The sequence below is a fragment of the Ceratotherium simum genome, chromosome 5, assembly GCF_057802395.1.
Source record: "Ceratotherium simum simum isolate JZ-2026a chromosome 5, ASM5780239v1, whole genome shotgun sequence".
Classification (NCBI taxonomy): domain Eukaryota; kingdom Metazoa; phylum Chordata; class Mammalia; order Perissodactyla; family Rhinocerotidae; genus Ceratotherium; species Ceratotherium simum.
The window spans coordinates 93,008,988-93,026,052 of record NC_141904.1 but is presented as its reverse complement, the minus strand read 5'-3'; the positions used below and the strand labels follow the sequence as shown (position 1 = coordinate 93,026,052).

Here is a 17,065-nt window from a genome sequence, read left to right as displayed (position 1 = left end):
GCTTCCTGCCACGCGCTGCGGGCCGGCGGCCGCGCCGCCTCCTCCGAGACCACAACTCCCAGCATGCAGCGGGGCTCCCGCGGCCTCTCGGGAAGAGGGTGCCCAGCCCGCGGGGCGGGGCGCGGGGCACGCTGGGACTGGGAGTGTGCGGCTGCGCAGACTGGGCAACGCGAGAGTGCTCGGGGAAGGGCGTGTGACGCCTCGGGAGACAGAGGCGGTGCGCGTTGGTGGGGCAACTGAGGGAAGGGCGTGCGGCCGTCTGCGCCTGCGGCCCTTGCAAGCGAGGCGGAGTTCCAGATCGCTTCCATGCCCTTCACAGCACTTGTGACTCTTCGGATTAGCGAATAGACAGGAAGCTCCTTTGAGCGGGAGCTTTGTCCCGGCGCCGTACCACGGTGCCCGCACCTAGTAGGTGCTCGGCTGGTGGGGCCGACGGAGCACCCTCGTTTGCTGAGTCATTCAGCAAACCCAGAAGCTCGTCCTGGGCGCGGCCCTGGAAATGACTCGTGCTGGGCCCTGCCGTCTGAGGACGAATGGGAGGAGTTCCTGGAGAGACAGACGGTCAGCGAAGAGCTGGGCAGCTCAGGGAATGGTCTGGCCCGCTGGAGAATCCCGGAAGGGCTTTCCGGAGGAGTTGCTTTTGTGCCAAGCCTTGCCGGTTGTCGGCGAGAAGAAATGAGGGAGGGGGGGCCCCGCTCCAGCTTGAGGATCCGGTTGTGAGCAAGGCATGGCGGTGTGACTGCCCAAGATCTATGGGGAAAGAAGTCATGTTTGGCTGGAGCAAAGGCTATGTCAAGGGGAACAATGAGATTTAAAGTTCGTGGGGCCAATGGGTGGATCAAGGGATGCCAGATGGGAAGTTTGGAATTTATTTTCAAGGCATGTGTAATCGTAGGGTAGCGTGTGATAAGTAGTCTAAGAGAAAGACAATGCTGTGAGCTCTGAGAGGAGGGGGAGGTGGGCGCTGCTGGCTGTGGTTAGGGAAGATTTTGTGGAGTCTTGACCTGGACGGTAGAAGTTGGAGGTGCAGATGTGGCGAGATGCTTTTTTGCAGTATTGGTTAAGGGATTGCTACTTGTATTTTCCCCTTACCTCCCATTTCTAGTAGGTAGCCAGGATTTGTAAATCCTTGCCTCAGGGATTTTGGTAGGACAGGAAGTCTTTGAAAACCTAATCCCAGGTGTGAAATTCAAATGGCTACCAGAGGCAGGCAGGTTACTTCAATCAGTGAAGAGGCCCAGGTGTGACATCACTTGATTTCCATCCCCCACACAAAAAAGTAAGCACAGGCTGTTCTTCTAGAGATGCTTCCGAAATGCAGCTGCATCTTCAGATCCAGGACCCATTGATAATCTCTTCTGGAGTTTTGGCCACAAGCTAAAACTGCAGTCCCTGGACTAAGTCCAGCAGACTCACCAGAGCCCGTATTTAGCTGGTATGTACCCTGTGCCACACTGATGGTTAAAATATTGAAATACTTCGTGGTAAATCGTATCACGGTAATTGCAATGTGTTACAGTTAGGTAATAATACACATTTCAATATAAACGTATTGGTTTCTACTGATAGTTTTAGGATGTTAGTGCCATTGGAAAAGGGCTTTCTATTGTAGCCACATCTGAGAAACATTCATGACACAGTTTGGCCTGTGTCACCGAAGGGACTGTGGCTAAGTTGTATGTGTTAACAAAACACTAATTGCTTTAGGAGTTATCACTAGTTTAAAATACTTTTAATTTTATTGTTAGTAGATGGTAATTATTTCAAAAAGTAGCAGATGTGCAGTGTTTTTATATTTATACATTTAAGATTTTATTATAAAATATTGAAAACAAATACCTAGAATGAAGAGACAACAAAATCTGGATAAGTTTGTTTTTTGAGGAAGATCAGCCTTGAGCTAACATCCATGCCAATCCTCCTCTCCTTGCCGAGGAAGAGTGGCCCCGAGCCAACATCTATTGCCACTTCTCCTTTTTTTCCCCAAAGCCGCAGTAGATAGCTGTATGTCATAGTTGCACATCCCTTTCAGTTGCTGTACGTGGGACGCGGCCTCAGCATGGTCGGACAAGCGGTGCGTCGGTGCGTGCCCGGGATCCGAACCTGGGCCGCCAGCAGCGGAGCATGGGCACTCAACCGCCAAGCCATGGGGCTGGCCCCTGGATAAGTTTTTAATACTTTTAAATATAATAAACATGAATCTTGTTAATATGCAGAAGAACAAAGAAGGAATTATAATAATAGTGAATCCCAGCCTGGAACTTGTTTTGATCCTCTGCAAGAATCTGCACAAAGTAAAACTTGTATTAAATAAATTTTATTACATAAAACCTGAAGTTCTGGAATGGAAAATAACTTGATTTTATTCAATCAGTAATTTGACTTATTGCTACTGAGAGAAATGTTGGATGCAAATAGCACTCAAAAGTTACGGGTTAAAAGATCAAGGTGCTAAACATGTATATATTTCATCAGGATGCTGTTAAAACTTGTGGTTCAAGTGAAGAAAATTTGTGATCATTAAGGAAGAAATTTAAGACAGTTTCATACATGAAACATTTGAAAGCTTAAAACTCTGCAAAATGTTATCGGAGAGGATAAAGCAATCAAAAAGATGTAGAAGGTACTGTCAGAATTTTTCGCACTATATAATAAAATAATTGAGCATTTCCATGAAAATAATAGAATTTCTAAAGGAATAATATTGATAGGGACATGGGTACTATGGATCCACTTGTTACAAAATATAGATGTACCTAAATGAGAAAACTTTTTGGGAAACATGAATCAAGGTAGTTCATTTTAAATCATCAAAGAAGCTGAAACGTCACGTAAAGGTGTTTTAATAATTTGCTTAAAATACGAATTTCAAGAGTTTGAGGTTAATGGTTCTTGTCGACCTTATGGCAGTGGGAATCACATTTAATACAACATATTGAACTTGCTGGTGGGCAGGAAAAATTATATTTCATTGAAAAATATTTCCATAAAAATGTTGTTGGAATATTTTACAACAATTAAAAAAAAGTCATTGGGTTAAAAGTGCCAGTGTAATGCTAGAGAGAGTCTAGAGTTTCAGCCAAAAGTTTAGAAAAAATTTGGATGTTTTAATTTGGCACTAAATTATCAAATTAATTTTAGATAAAGCAATACAAGGCCTAAGTCAAATAATTTTCATATTTTTCCTCAACAAGCTGTATTCACTATCACATCTAATATCAGAACTGCAAATTAAGTAATGAAAATTGAAGCTTGATGGACAGCAGTGTGGAGATCAGTAAGTTCTGCATGTTCACTGTAATAGAAACTGAAATGGAATGGTTAGCCATTTGAAAAATATGTTTTTAAGAGTTTTGGCCTTAATAATATTTTAATGGAAATGTCAATATTTGTTTTAGCTTCATGAGAAAAATGTTTTAGAGCTGACATTATTTCAGTGGACTATAAAACAATTGAACACATGTAAACTGTTGTAGTCTGCTTGGTTTGCTTTAAAAGAATACCACAGGCTGGGTGACTTATAAACAAGAAATTTATTTCTCACAGTTCTGGAGGCTGGAGGCCTGAGATCAGGGTGCCAGCTTGTTCGGGTTCTGGTGAGAACCCTCTTCTGGATTGCAGACTGCTGACTTCCTTAGTATTCTCACATGGTGGAGAGCAGAGCAGAAGAAGTAAGCTCTCTTGCGACTCTTATAAGGGCACTAATCCTTAGGACGTCTACCCTTATGACCTCATCTAATCCTAATTGTCTCCCAAAGCCCCCACCTTGTAATACCATCACATTGGGGTAGCGAGTAAGGCTTTAACATGAATTTTGGAGAGACACACGCATTCAGTCCATAACATAAACAAACAAACGAAATTGTGACACAGAAGTGGTAGATATTATAGATGTGAAAAAAAATAGGTATACCATTTGAAACAAAATGAAGTATCAATGTTACCCCACAAAGAGGGGGTTTTCTGTCCAATGGGCATAAAAGCCAGTTATTATGGCACCAACTTTTGAGAAAAGGAAAGGCGTCATTGCGAGGTTGACCAGCAAGGAGGCAGGAGGCAAATCTTTAAGATCTGTCTCCCTGATCTGCGGTTTGGGGCAAAATTTAAGAGGTTAAGGGGGACAGGCTGGCACGCAGAAGCACTGGTGGGGCAGGTTTTGGTTGGAGGGCTTTAAATATTTATGGTAAGGTGTGGAAGGGGCTTTAACACCAGATCTTTCTAGCCAATGGACCCCACACTTCTGATGAGAGTCTGACTTTCAGGTTCCGGTCATGGCCCGGTCCTTTGGTTCTGTGGGGGGAGAATCTGTGGTTCCGGGTGTTATTTCAGGTCAAGGTTTTGTTCTCTGCATGTGCTCTGGCTACATGACTTGGGAAATTTTTGGCTTGCCCCTGAAAAAACCTTCTGTTGGTAGGATGGGCTCAGTTTGAACTGGTCCTAGAGGGCCTGTGGTTACATCAATTCCAAGAGAAAAACTATTGGATTGTCTAATAGATAATATGAAAAGGTATTTGATGACAATAGTGAAAAATGTAATTAACTTTTCAGTTCTTTCAATTTATTAAGTCCTGAAATTTGGCCAGCTAGTTTGTGGAGCTCCATAGATTAAGGGTGAACAAAAAGTAGTAAAATAAGCCAACCAGTTAAAAGATATTTTCATAAGTGATTTTTGTGACTCAATCAATAATAGAAATATTGATTATATAAAAGCTTTAGGCTATTCCCTGTTTAAATGTAATTGCTGTTTGCTCATCAGAAGCTGAGGATTCAACACCAACATCATTGATGTTAAGAAAAATTCTCTACTTAAAAAATTCCCCTAATGCTTATCAGTTTAATGAGGAAGTTGTTGGAAGAATTTGATGTTGTTTCCCTGTGTCACTCATACAGGGACAAAATTTAGTGACAGCTGCAGCACAAGGTGAATAATTTCCAAATATCAACAAATGATTTACGCTTACTAGAATGATCTGATGAATTATTTTTGCTACAAGTTATATTATTTAACAAGTCATTTCATCATATACATTGTTTATTTAGAAAATAGCATGAGACGTTTTTAAATTTTTGATTTACATATTGATCTATAAATATCTTACAAGTTCAATATTTTGAATATCATCTCTGTGGAAGATACCTTTTAGTTGTTTTGTTTTAAAAATCTAGAGAGATTACATAAAACATAGAATCCAAATTTTTTACTTCTTTTGAAAAGTCAAAAGATCTCACAACACGGCCTGTCTTTGTACCTGTCAGAAGTCAGCCAAGTAGTGGTTGCTCTTTTTAGATTGGCTGTAACCTCTCCAGCTCCCCACAGTATCCACTTTTCTTTTGTCACTTGCCTGGGCTCTGTGAGCATTTGAAATTGTGGCCCCTGCTTTAGAGTTTTAAACTTGGCCTCCTGGCAGGATGATGGTGTCCTTTGCTGCATTTACAAAACAAGGAAATCAGGAAGAGAGCAGGCTGTCTACCCTCACCCCATGGTGAGTGTGTGTATATGAGAGTGAGAGAGGGAGAATCTTGAGTTTGATTGTAAACATCTGGAGTTTGATGTGCTAGCAATTCATCAGGGAGAAGTCCAGTGAGCAGATCTGGTGATTAGAGATGAGTTAGGCTTAGAAGAGTTTGAAGTCATCTTCTATGAGAATAGGTGAGATTTCCAAGGGAGAAAGTATAGAAAGAACCCAGATTTAAAGAAAGACTTTGGGAGTGAGAGAGTCACCCACATTTAAGGGTGGGAAGGAGGAGGAGTAGGCAGGGAACAGGACAATCAGTGGCTCAAGAAGTGGAAAGCATGAGTGAAGGGGGGTTTTTGTTTTGGCACGTTTGGTGGTGTATTGGTTTGGATGTAAATATGGCTGTTGCTGCAGAGATTCCAAAAACTGGTACCATAAACCAGATGGAAGTCCAGATACAGTAGAGGACTCAAGCTCTTTGTATGGTATTGTTCCACTCCCTTTAGGGCGGTGCTGTTGCCCACAAAATGCAGTATCGGTATCACCATGCTTACATTTTGGCATGCCCTTACTTCTAATGCACAGCCTGGGAGTTGGACACATTACTTCTGCTCAAATCCCATTGGCTATAACCTAGTCATGACCACACTTATCTGAAAAGGAGGCTGAGATATACAGTCTTTATCCTGGAAAGTTATGTGCTGGCAAAATATCAGAATTACCATGAAGAAGGGGAGAATGGATATTGGGAGACAGCTATCAGTCTAACAGGTGATGAAGACCAGTGGGGCCTTGAGAAGGAGAGAGAGAGGGAGTATGGTAAACTTCTGGGGTTGGACAAAGATGACGAGTAATGCCAGCAATAGAGCTATAATTGGAGAAGCCAGGCTTCATTGCGGTTGTTAATATGTAGCATATGTGTCATGAGCTAGGCAGATCAGGAAACGGTGCTCTCAGCAGACAGAGGCCATTATGTTTCTGAGGCAGAAGCCCTCTGGAAGGAAGAGAGGAAGGGAAGGAAGGAGGGAGGGAGGGAGGAAAAGAAAGGCATACATACAGCGGCCTGACTCCCAGGGGAGAATTCAGGAGGCTTTTCTCATTTCTGGGGGCTAGAGATCAGAGAGTGCCCAACAGACACCCAGGGTGTGACTGCTTGTATCAGTCAGGGTTCTACCAGAGAAACAGAACCAATTGAGCAATTGATCTCTCTCTCATCTATCTGTCAATCAGTTGCGAGAGAGATTATTTCAAGGAATTGGCTTATGCGGTTGTGGGGTCAGGCTGGGCAAGGCTGAAATCCATATGGTAGGCTGGCAGGCTGGAAACCCTTGGGCGGGAGCAACAAGGCAGTTCACAGGAAGTATTTCTTCTCCCTCCGGGAAACCTCTAGCGGTCTGGTGGTTAAGATTCGGTGCTCTCACTGCTGCAGCCCAGGTTCCTTTCCCAGTCAGGGAACCACACCATCTGTCAGTTGTCATACTGTGGTGGCTGCATGTTGCTGTGATGCTGAAAGCTATCCACTGGTATTTCACATACCAGCAGAGTCACCCATGGTGGACAGGTTTCAGTGGAGCTTCCAGACTAAGACAGACTAGGAAGAAAGACCTGGCCACCCACTACCAAAAAAATTGGCCATGAAAACCATATGAATAGCAGCAGAGCATTGGCTGATATAGCAGTGGAAGGTCAGAGAATGGCTCTGAAAGAACAGGCAGGGTTCCTCTCCTGCTGTACACAGCATCGCTAGCAGTCGGAATTGGCTCAATGGCAATAACAGGGAAACTTCATTTCTGTTCTTAGTGCCTTTCAACTGATTGGGTGAGGCCCACCTACGTCATCGAAGATAATCTCCTTTATTTAAAGTAACTCATAAATGTAGATGTAGATGTAGTTTGTAGATGTTAACTACATCTACAAAATACCTTCACAGCAACACCTGGAGTAGTGTTTGATTGAATAACTGAGTTCTCTAGCCTAGCCAAGTTGACACATAAAACTAACGATTACACTGCTTAACCCAAATTCAAAAGCCTGAGCACAGGGTGTTAACATGGGAATTACCATCAGATACAAGTCTAGGAATTAGGTTTTAGATCTGAGAGGTACCAAATGGAATTTGTTCTTTATCTCTTTTCTGTGTTGGAAACTGCTCCTTTTTATTTTTATTTTATTTTATTATTTTTAATTTAATTTAACTTTATTTTATTTATTTATTTTTTGTGTGAGGAAGACTAGCTCTGAGCTAACATCCATAGCCAGTCCTCTTTTTGCTGAGGAAGATTAGCCCTGAGCTAACGTCTGTGCCCATCTTCCTCTATTTTGTATGTGGGATGCCGCTGCAGCATGGCTTGATGAATGGTCTGCACCCGGGAGCCAAACCTGTGAACTCCGGGCCACCAAAGCAGAGCATGCAAACTTAACCACTACGCCACTGGGCTGGCCCCTATTATTTTATTTTTTAATGCAATTTTTGTACCTCTTCTGATCTTTTTGTCAAGTTAAAAAATAGTACATAAAGATTAATAAAGCAAGCATCCTCATTCCCACCACCAGAGTTAGCATTGTTAACAGATCATTTACAGAAAAGGCTTGGTGCTTAAATGGATTTAAGAACTCCCTGCATTAGTTTCATCACTCCCCTGGGTCAATCAGGACTCTTTCAATTGTACGTGGCAAAAAAAAAAACAAGTTTGAATAGGTTTGAGGCTCAAAAAATGTCATCAGACTCAATTTCTCTTTCTCTCTTCTCAGCTGTCTTTTGTATACAAGCTTCTTCCTCAGAATGACCCTCGAAAGTCCCGGACTTCATAGTTTCAAGTCCAGCAGAAGGAGATTCTGTCTTTCCCACAGTTCTTACAAAAGTCCTGGGATTGAGTTTCATTGGATTGACTTGGGCTAAGTGCCCATCCCTGAGCTGTCACTGTGACCATATGGGATAGAGTAAACCAATTGGCTGGCCTGAGATGGTCACATCCAAATCATGTGGATGGAGAATGTCCAAGGGGTGGTTCTGTCATGGAAAATTAGGTGCTGTTTCCAGAAGAAGGAGGAAGAGATGCTGGGTGAGCAAAAAAGAATGCATATTCCCACCAGTCTGCAGCTTGCTACTGTGGGAGGAGCGTTGGATGTAGAGTAACAGACCCGCATTCCCACTGTGGCTCGAACATTTAATAGTCACATAACTTTACTTATTTAAAATCTCTGAGCCTCAGTTTCTTCATCTGTCAAAGAGAGGTGATAATATCTTTATGGAGTTGTGAAATAATGCATGTGAAAGCGCCTAGGAGAATGCCTACTTTCCTTTTTGCTGTTAACACAAGCCTCTTTGAAGCACCCAGAGGCAAGTTCACCTTTCTTGCAAGAAAACGTCACTATAGCAATTATTACACTAGCTACCACTTACTGAGTGTTTGCTCTGCACCATACGCGTCGTCAGGTAGGACTGCCTCGTATGGTTACGCAGACTGCGCTGCACAGCTCCATGCAGCGCCAATCACGTAGACTCTAGTGAGGATGGTGCCGCCTTGGGTGGCAGTACAGCAGTCCTGTTGACATGTGCTGAATCAGTCCTCAGGCTGACACGACGAAGAAGGTACCATTATTAACCCCACATTGCAAAGAATTTTGTAACGGGTTAAGGAACTCTCCCCAGGTTATTGAAGCATTAAGTGACATGAACAGATGGAAACCATACCCTTTGGGGATATTTTACTGTGGCATTTAAAAAACAACTGATCTCAGGATACAGGATACAGTGGGGGGACGAAGGGGAGGGACAGACTATTTTAGTTTTTAAAACCATCTGCAAACCCCCCAAATAAAAAATACTCACCAGAACCCCAGAGCTGAGAATACCACCAGCTGTCTCGTTTACTACCCTTAGCCTCTATGAAAGGGACAGAGACACAGTCTGGAGCATTCTCTATCTTTTCCAAATAATTCGAAGCAGATATAGCGAAGGTGAAATGTGTCCGATTGAGAAGCTTTGGAACCACATGGTTTGTTTATTTACTCAGGAGATATGATCCGAATCTGGTAGCAGAAATTTCTTCTAGGGTCCTGTCAAGGTCAGATGGGGTTGTTTCTTGGATTTTTTATGTGAAAATAAATGCTTATAATTCTGGAAGGCACCTCACACACTTTTGCTCAACCACCTTGGCCTCATAGAGAGTTGGTTGTCTACTGTCTTACTGTAGGATGTTTTGATTGTGTTGCAACATATGCCAACATGTCAAGAGCCCTCACAAAGTTGTTTACTTAAAATAATGAATTTCAGATGCTTTTTAACAAAACATTTTATAAATCACAAATAAACCTAATTTTCTATTTGATAGGCTTTCATGACAGGTTTTGCCAAAACTTGCAGTGGCTGTCTACAGTCTTCGACATTTAGGTTTGGGGAAGCATCCGCTGTCACTACATTAGATCAAGGCCAGCAGGCTGTGCGTGATACTCAACATTGTCCTTGTAAAGTGCTCACTGTGACCCCTCGCTTGTTCAACTAATTTAATGGCAACCTCAGCTATCCAGTACAGCTGAGAGTAAGTCAGAGGAGACCTCCAGATGGCCCAGATCACTGTCCTAGGGTTCCCTTTACGCTTGAAAGAATCATTTCAGAACCTATTTGCTCTTGTAGAGGTACAGTTGTATGTATATGTATTATTTGTTTCCTGAGATATAGTTCAAACATCATGCAATTCACCCATTTAAAGAACACAGTCAGAGGTTTTTAGTATATTCACACATTTGTACAAACATCACTACTATCTAATTTCAGAACATTTTCATCACCTCAAAAAGAAACACTATACCCATTTGCTGTCAATCTCCATTCTCCCTCCCTACCCCCAACTCCCAGCCGCTGGAAACCACATATTCTGTCTCTATGGATTTGCATTTTCTGGATATTTCGTTTGAATGGAATTATATAATATATGACTTTTTGTGACTGGCTTATTTCACTTAGCATAATGTTTTCACAGTTCATGCATGCTGTATCACGTATCAGTACTTCATTCCTTTTTTATGGCTGAATAATAGTCCATTGTATGGACTATTTAATAGCACATTTTACTTACCTTTTCATCAGTTGATGGACATTGGGTTGCTTCTACTTTTTTACTGCTATGAATAATGCTGCTATAAATATTCATGTATAGGTTTTTGTGTGAATACTTGTTTTCAGTTCTCTTGGATTTATACATGTAAGTGTGGCATTGCTATTTCATATGGTATCTCTGTGTTTAACTATTTGAGGAACTGCCAAACTGTGTTCCACAGCAGCTGCACCGTTTCACATCCCACCAGCAGTGTATGAGGGTTCCAATTTTTCCGCGTCCTCCCCAACACTCGTTATTGTCTGTTTTCGTTTTTTTTTTGATAATCATCTTAGTGGGTGCAAACTGGTATCTCATTGAGGTTTTGATTTCCATTTCTCTGATGGCTAATGATATTGAGCATCTTTAATGATATTGAGAATTTTCTTTTTAATGCTTATTGGCCATTTGTATATTTTATTTGAAGGATGTCTATTCAAATTCTTTGCCCATGTTTAAATTGAGTTGTCTTTTTATTGTTGAGTTGCAAGAGATTTTTATATATTCTGGATACCAGTCCCTTAACAAATATGTGATTTGTAAATATTTTCTCCCATTCTGAGGATGGTCCTTTCGCTCTCTTGATGCTGACCTTTGAAGCGCAAAAGTTTTTAATTTTGAAGAAATCCAATTTACCTATTTTTCTTTTGTTGCTTGTGTTTTAGGTATCATAAGAAATTATTGCCTAATCTAAGGTCAAGAAGATTTACACCCATATTCTTCTAAGAGTTTTAGCTCCTACATCCATTATGAGTTAATTTTTTATGGTGTGAGGTGGGGCTTCAACTTCATTTTTTCACATGTGGATATCTAATTGTTCCAGCACCATTTATTGAAAAGACTATTTTTCCCCTCAAAATTCATACGTTGAAGCCCTAACCTCCGGTACCTCAGAATGTGACTATATTGGAGATAGAGCCTTTAAAGCATTAAGTTAAAATGAGGCCATTAGGGTGGGCCCTAATCCAACGTGACTGGTATCCTTACATGAGGAGGAAGTGTGGACACACACAGAGACACCAGGGATGCGTGTGTGGAGGGATGACCACATGAGGAGGCAGCAGGAGAGCAGCCATCTGCAAGCCAAGGAGAGAGGAAACCAACCCTGCCGACACCTTGATCTTGGACTTCCAGCCTCCAGAACTGTGAGACAATAAGTGTTTGTTGTTTAAGCCGCCCATCCATGCAGTCTTTGATATGTTGTTATGGCATCCTTAACAAACTAATACAGCTGGGATGAAATAAAAGTAGACTCAAGAGCACTTGATATAGGGGAGCCATTTACCCCACACAGGATGGCCCCAGGGTGGTATTTCTGCCTTCTCTTCCTGTGGCTGCTGTTATTTCCTGTTGATGTCCGTGTCATCTGGTAGTGTCCTGTCCCTGTACTAAACTGACATTGCCTGAAAAAACAGATACTCATAATAGTTAAAACTGTACCTCTAGTGACATCAGTGAAAGTGGCAGAGGAAGGGCCTCCCAAAATTCTCTCCTCTGTAAAAGCAACAAGAGCACTGGCAAAAATGGTCAAAAATCAGCTCATTCAGAATTCTGGAAAGTAGTCAAAGGCTTGCAGCCATCTGGGGAGCATATATTTAAGAAAAACAGCTGAATCATAAGAGTAGTGAGCTTTGTGGTGTTTTAACTTGCCCTAGTCCCCCGCACCCCTCCAGCTCCGCAGTAACCTTGAAAACCCGCAGCTGCAGTCATGGTGAGAACCAGCAGCCTGGCAGTCGCTGGAGGGGCAGAATGAGGTTGGAGTGCCTTCAAACCCCTTCCTAGAGAACTGCTGTCATTTGACTTCTCTGGAGGGTCTCTGGGAGACCCCACTGGCAATGCTGTCTTTATGTGACTTGACTTGGAGCTCAAGTTCACCCAGTGCAAAAAGCGTTGTCCCCAGGGCATTTCAAAAAAAAAAAAAATGTGTAGAGGCAGTTGTTTAACTTCACAACTGCCTGAGGCAGTGAATATTGCTTGGGGCAAACAGGCGGGCAAAAAGCTTAAAAGGAAAACTGGGGAATGGGCATCATAGCAGTTTTGAAAAGCTCTGAAATACTCCTGTGCCTCTAGAAGGCCACATGCATGGGTAGAGCATGCACATACCTAATAGGGCTGTGCACATGCTCAGGGAAGGCCTGAGGAAGCCCTAAGCTCTTGCCTCTGGCTGACCTTGAGGCGCTCCACAAGCAGGAAGTGAAGGCTCAGCAGAGCTGCCCAGTGCCTGGTGAGTGTTGTGTCCCAGCACACACACAGAGCCCTCGGCAGACACAGGAGACCGACTGGCCCCAGGTGTTCAGGAAGTCTCTGTCTGGTCATTCACTGGTCACTAGGCCATCTCAGCAGAGACTTCTGTGGCCACACACAACAAGGAATTACAGAACTAGTTCAGCTAAATCACTAAACAAACAAAAAAAACAAACCTTGGGGAGTAGAGAGAATCTGATTTTCAGAGTTGCCACATTCTATTGTTTTAAAATATCCAGTTTTCAACAAAAAATTAAGTTTTCTTTGATGTAGAGGAATAGCTCTGCTCCTTGGACTGTAGTTTTTTCCGTACCATTGACCATGGAAGATTCCGGGTCAGTTTTCCTGGAGTGTCCCTCCTGGATTGATCTACTCGCTTCCCTGTGTCATTGCATTATTTGTTTCTCCAATTCCTGTTTCCTATAAACTTAAAGTTATATTTGAAGGATATATTGGATGTAGTTACATTTTTGGGAAGAATACTTCACGGATGGTGCTGGATACTTCGTTCTGCATCAGGAAGTACAGAATGTCTGGTTGTTTCACTCTTAGTAATGGGGTTCAGGTAGTGACAGCTCCACGTAAGGTACATTTTTCCCTTGTGGATTTTTCCCTGTGGGGTGAGACTGGCAGCCTGTGACTGTCACCCTATGGCTCTGGCATTCATTGATGATTGTTGCCCAAATTAGTTATTTCAATAGTGATTTTAAATTTCTGTCATGGTTTCTACATTTGTAAGTGAAATTCTCCTGCAGAGAAGAGCTCTCCCATGTCAACTAGGGTTGTTTGGTAGCCTGTGATTACAGTTTGTACAGGGAAGGCAGGGATCATGCTTAATTATATCCCTTTATAATTTTCAGAATAGGGAGTTGATATGCAACTGCTACCTCCAATAGTGGTAAATTAGATTTTTTTTTTGCTTTCCCTTGTTCTGATTATCGTTATAAACTTGAGAATTTTTATATATTAGTGGGTCTTAATCAATTGTAATAATTTTTCTTTTTGATTCTCAAATTGCCCCACCTTTGGTCAATGGGATCTCCTTTAAGGTGATTCCTTGTGACCTTTGACATGTCATGGAGCTTTTTTTTTTTTTTTTTTTTAATTGATGTTTTAATGGTTTCTAACATTGTGAAATTTTGGGTTGTACATTTTTGTTTGTCCATCACCACATATATGACTCCCTTCACCCCTTGTGCCCACCCCCCACCCCCCACCCCCACTGCCCAGGTAACCACAGTCCAGTTTTCTCTGTCCATGTGTTGGTTTATATTCCACATATGAGTGAGATCATACAGTGTTTGTCTTTCTCTTTCTGGCTTATTTCACTTAACATAATATGATGGAGCTATTTTTTAAAAGCTGCCTCATCACTACTCACGCACCAGAATAGCTAATGAAAAAGTGTGATAACAGCAAGTGGTGGTGAGGTCCTGGAGCAATAGGAACTCTGGTACATTGTTGCTGGGAGTGTAAATTGGTACAATTTTGGAGAACAGTTTAACTTAAGGTAAACATACACCTATCTTCTGACTCAGCGATTCCACTCCTAGAAGTATACCTAAGAGAAATGATTGCATATATCCACCAAAACGCGAGTACAAACGTGTTCATAGCACCCTTCGTAATAGCCCCAAACTGGAAACTCTGTGCTCATCAATAGTAGGATGGGAAAATGTATTGTGTTATATTCACACAGGAAATACCATACAACAATGAGAATGAGTGAGCTACAGCTGCATGCTGCAATATGGATGCTTCTCTAATCTGGTTACTTGTGCTGAGTAACAAATTGCCTCGAAACTTAGCATTTCAAAACAGCCATTTTGTTATGCAGATGGGTTCCAGGAATTTGGGCAGGTATCAGTGGGAATGGCTTGTCTCTGTTCCATGGTGTTTGGAGTCTCAGCTGGGAAAACTTGATAGCTGGGGACTCAGTTGCCAGAAAAAATACAGGACACTTAGTTAAAGCTGAATTTCAGATAAATGACAAATAATTATGAGACATACTTATACTAAAAAGTATCCATTTTTTATCTGAAATTCAAATCTAACTGGTTGTTCTGCATTTTTTTTTTTTTTTCTGCTAACTCTGGTAATCCTAGCTAGGGGGATAGTGACTTGACAGCCAGGGTTGGAATAGTTAAGATTCCTTTCACTCACATGTCTGGCCTTTGATGCTGGCTGTCAGCTGGTGCCGCAGCTGGGGCTGTGGAACAGAGCAGACCTACACCTGGCCCCTTCATGTGGCCTGGGCTTCCTCGCAGCATGGCGGTCTTCAAATAGTCAGGCTTCTGACACGGAGGCTCAGGGCTCCATATATGAGCATCTCAGCAAACAAGGCATTGCCTTTAGCCTTGGAAGTCATGTGGCATCACTTCTGCTGCCTTCTCTTGGTTATAAGCAAGTCATGAGTCCAAGGGCAGGGGAGCTGGAGTCCACCTCTCAGTGGGGAAGTATAAGCTCAAGGAGAGCATGTGGAGTAGGACGTACTGTTGTGACTGTCTTTGGAAAAAATGGTCTGCCGCAAACAGTGTTGAATACAAGAGGCCAGAATCAAAAGAGCACGTGTGTATGATGCCATTCATATAAATGTCAAGAACGGGGAAAGCTAATCTATGGTATTACAAGTTCAGGATAGCAATTACCCTTGGGGGTGGGGTAGTGGCTAGAAGGGGGTCTGGGGGGTTTTGGGGGTGCTGGTCACATTCTGATTCTTGGTGCTGGGTAGAGGATGTGTGTACCTGATGGAAACCCATCCAGCAGTGCGTTTAGGATTTGTGTACTTCTCTTTATGTGTCCTCCTCTATTCCTGTCCGAATTGATCCATGATCTACATGGTAAATTGAACGACATCCCACTTTTACACAGGGTTTCTGGTGGCAAGCAATAGTGCAAAACTGTCCCCTTGTCATCACATTGCTTGTTTAACATGGAGAGTCCCAGGCAGGATTGTCCGAGGGGCCAAATCTAAGGCACAAGCCCAGCGTTGAGCTCCCGCAGACTTTCCAGACCCCTCTGACTGGAGTGAAGACAGATCCCTCAGATGAACTGAAAATGTGGTATCAGGACACAGGGAAGTTCAAAGAAGGAAAAGATAGGAAGATCAAACAGGCTCACGGTTGTGCTTGCCATCTCTCTAGGCCCCACAGTGACCCTTTTCCCTCTTTCCTTCTCTTTCTGCAGACCCTCTGCTTCAGTGTGTGTTGGCGGAACACATGGTTCCATCTAGGCAAGCCTCACCTGTGTGCCCAACGTCACGTACCTTGAGTCACTAGCTCCCAGTTCAGAATTCCCAGGTGAGAGAAGCTGTGTGGCACAGCTTGGGCCAGGCAGCCATCGCAGCCCAGTCAGCAGGGGCCTTGACACCTGGGGGTCACGAGGCACCGACTCTGCCTGGACCCATCTCTTCGGGAAATGAGAAGTCCTCAGGAGTCTGTGAACAAAACTGATTCCCTTGTTCTGATTATAAAATAATTCAGGGCATTAAAGAATGTCAGAAGACAGAGAGAAGCACAAACAAATGATGGAAAGTCTCCCGCAGTTCCCCCGTCTGGAGAGAATTCAATGTCAATCCATTTCTTCTTTGTTTCTCACCTGCTTTTTAGTATGACTGTGACCACATATCGTTTTATGTATTGTTTTTATATGAAATCTTAAATCTTTTTAATTTTCAAACATTTTAATATTTAAATAAGTATTCTAAATACTTTCAATAATTCATGTATTATTTTCCTCCTGTCACTAACAATTTTCCGTAAACCTCGTTTTCATATTACACCCTTGCGAGGTATATCCAGGGGGGCACCATCGTTTTATATAACAATTTACCTAAAATTGTTGAGTTTTTTTCCTATTGTAAATCACACTGGGATGAATATATTCATGACTAAAATGTTGCCCACGTATCATATTATTTCCATAGGAAGAATTCCCAAATTCCAAAAGTAGGAATTTCTAGGTACGTCAAAAGTAATGAGCATTTTTAAAGTTCTTGATATGAATTGCCACATTTCTTTGAAGATGGGCTGCATCTATTTTGACTTTTAACAAATGATATCAGGCAGATGATATTTTAAACATGAAAGGCCCAAGTTCTCAGCTAGGTGGAAAGAGGGCCACATACATGCGTGTTATGATCCAGGCTGACTTTGCCTGCAGGGGCTGCTCCAGGACCTTCTATAATGCTCCCCACCCTCCCACACAGCATTCTCCTTGTGCTTGGGGCCTATGATTTTGTGCAGGATGGTGGGTGTCCTCTGCTCTGCT

At 42.5% G+C, this 17,065-nt stretch overlaps 1 long non-coding RNA gene across 1 annotated transcript; it reads left to right on the top strand.

Moving 5' to 3' along the window:
- Window positions 1–10: 10 nt before the first annotated feature.
- On the top strand, window positions 11–16,855 carry LOC147917162 (uncharacterized). The gene is made up of 3 exons (XR_015552336.1): window positions 11–2,623; window positions 11,218–11,697; window positions 15,983–16,855. It is a non-coding gene; the product is annotated as an uncharacterized LOC147917162 (long non-coding RNA).
- The last annotated feature ends 210 nt before the right edge of the window (window positions 16,856–17,065 follow it).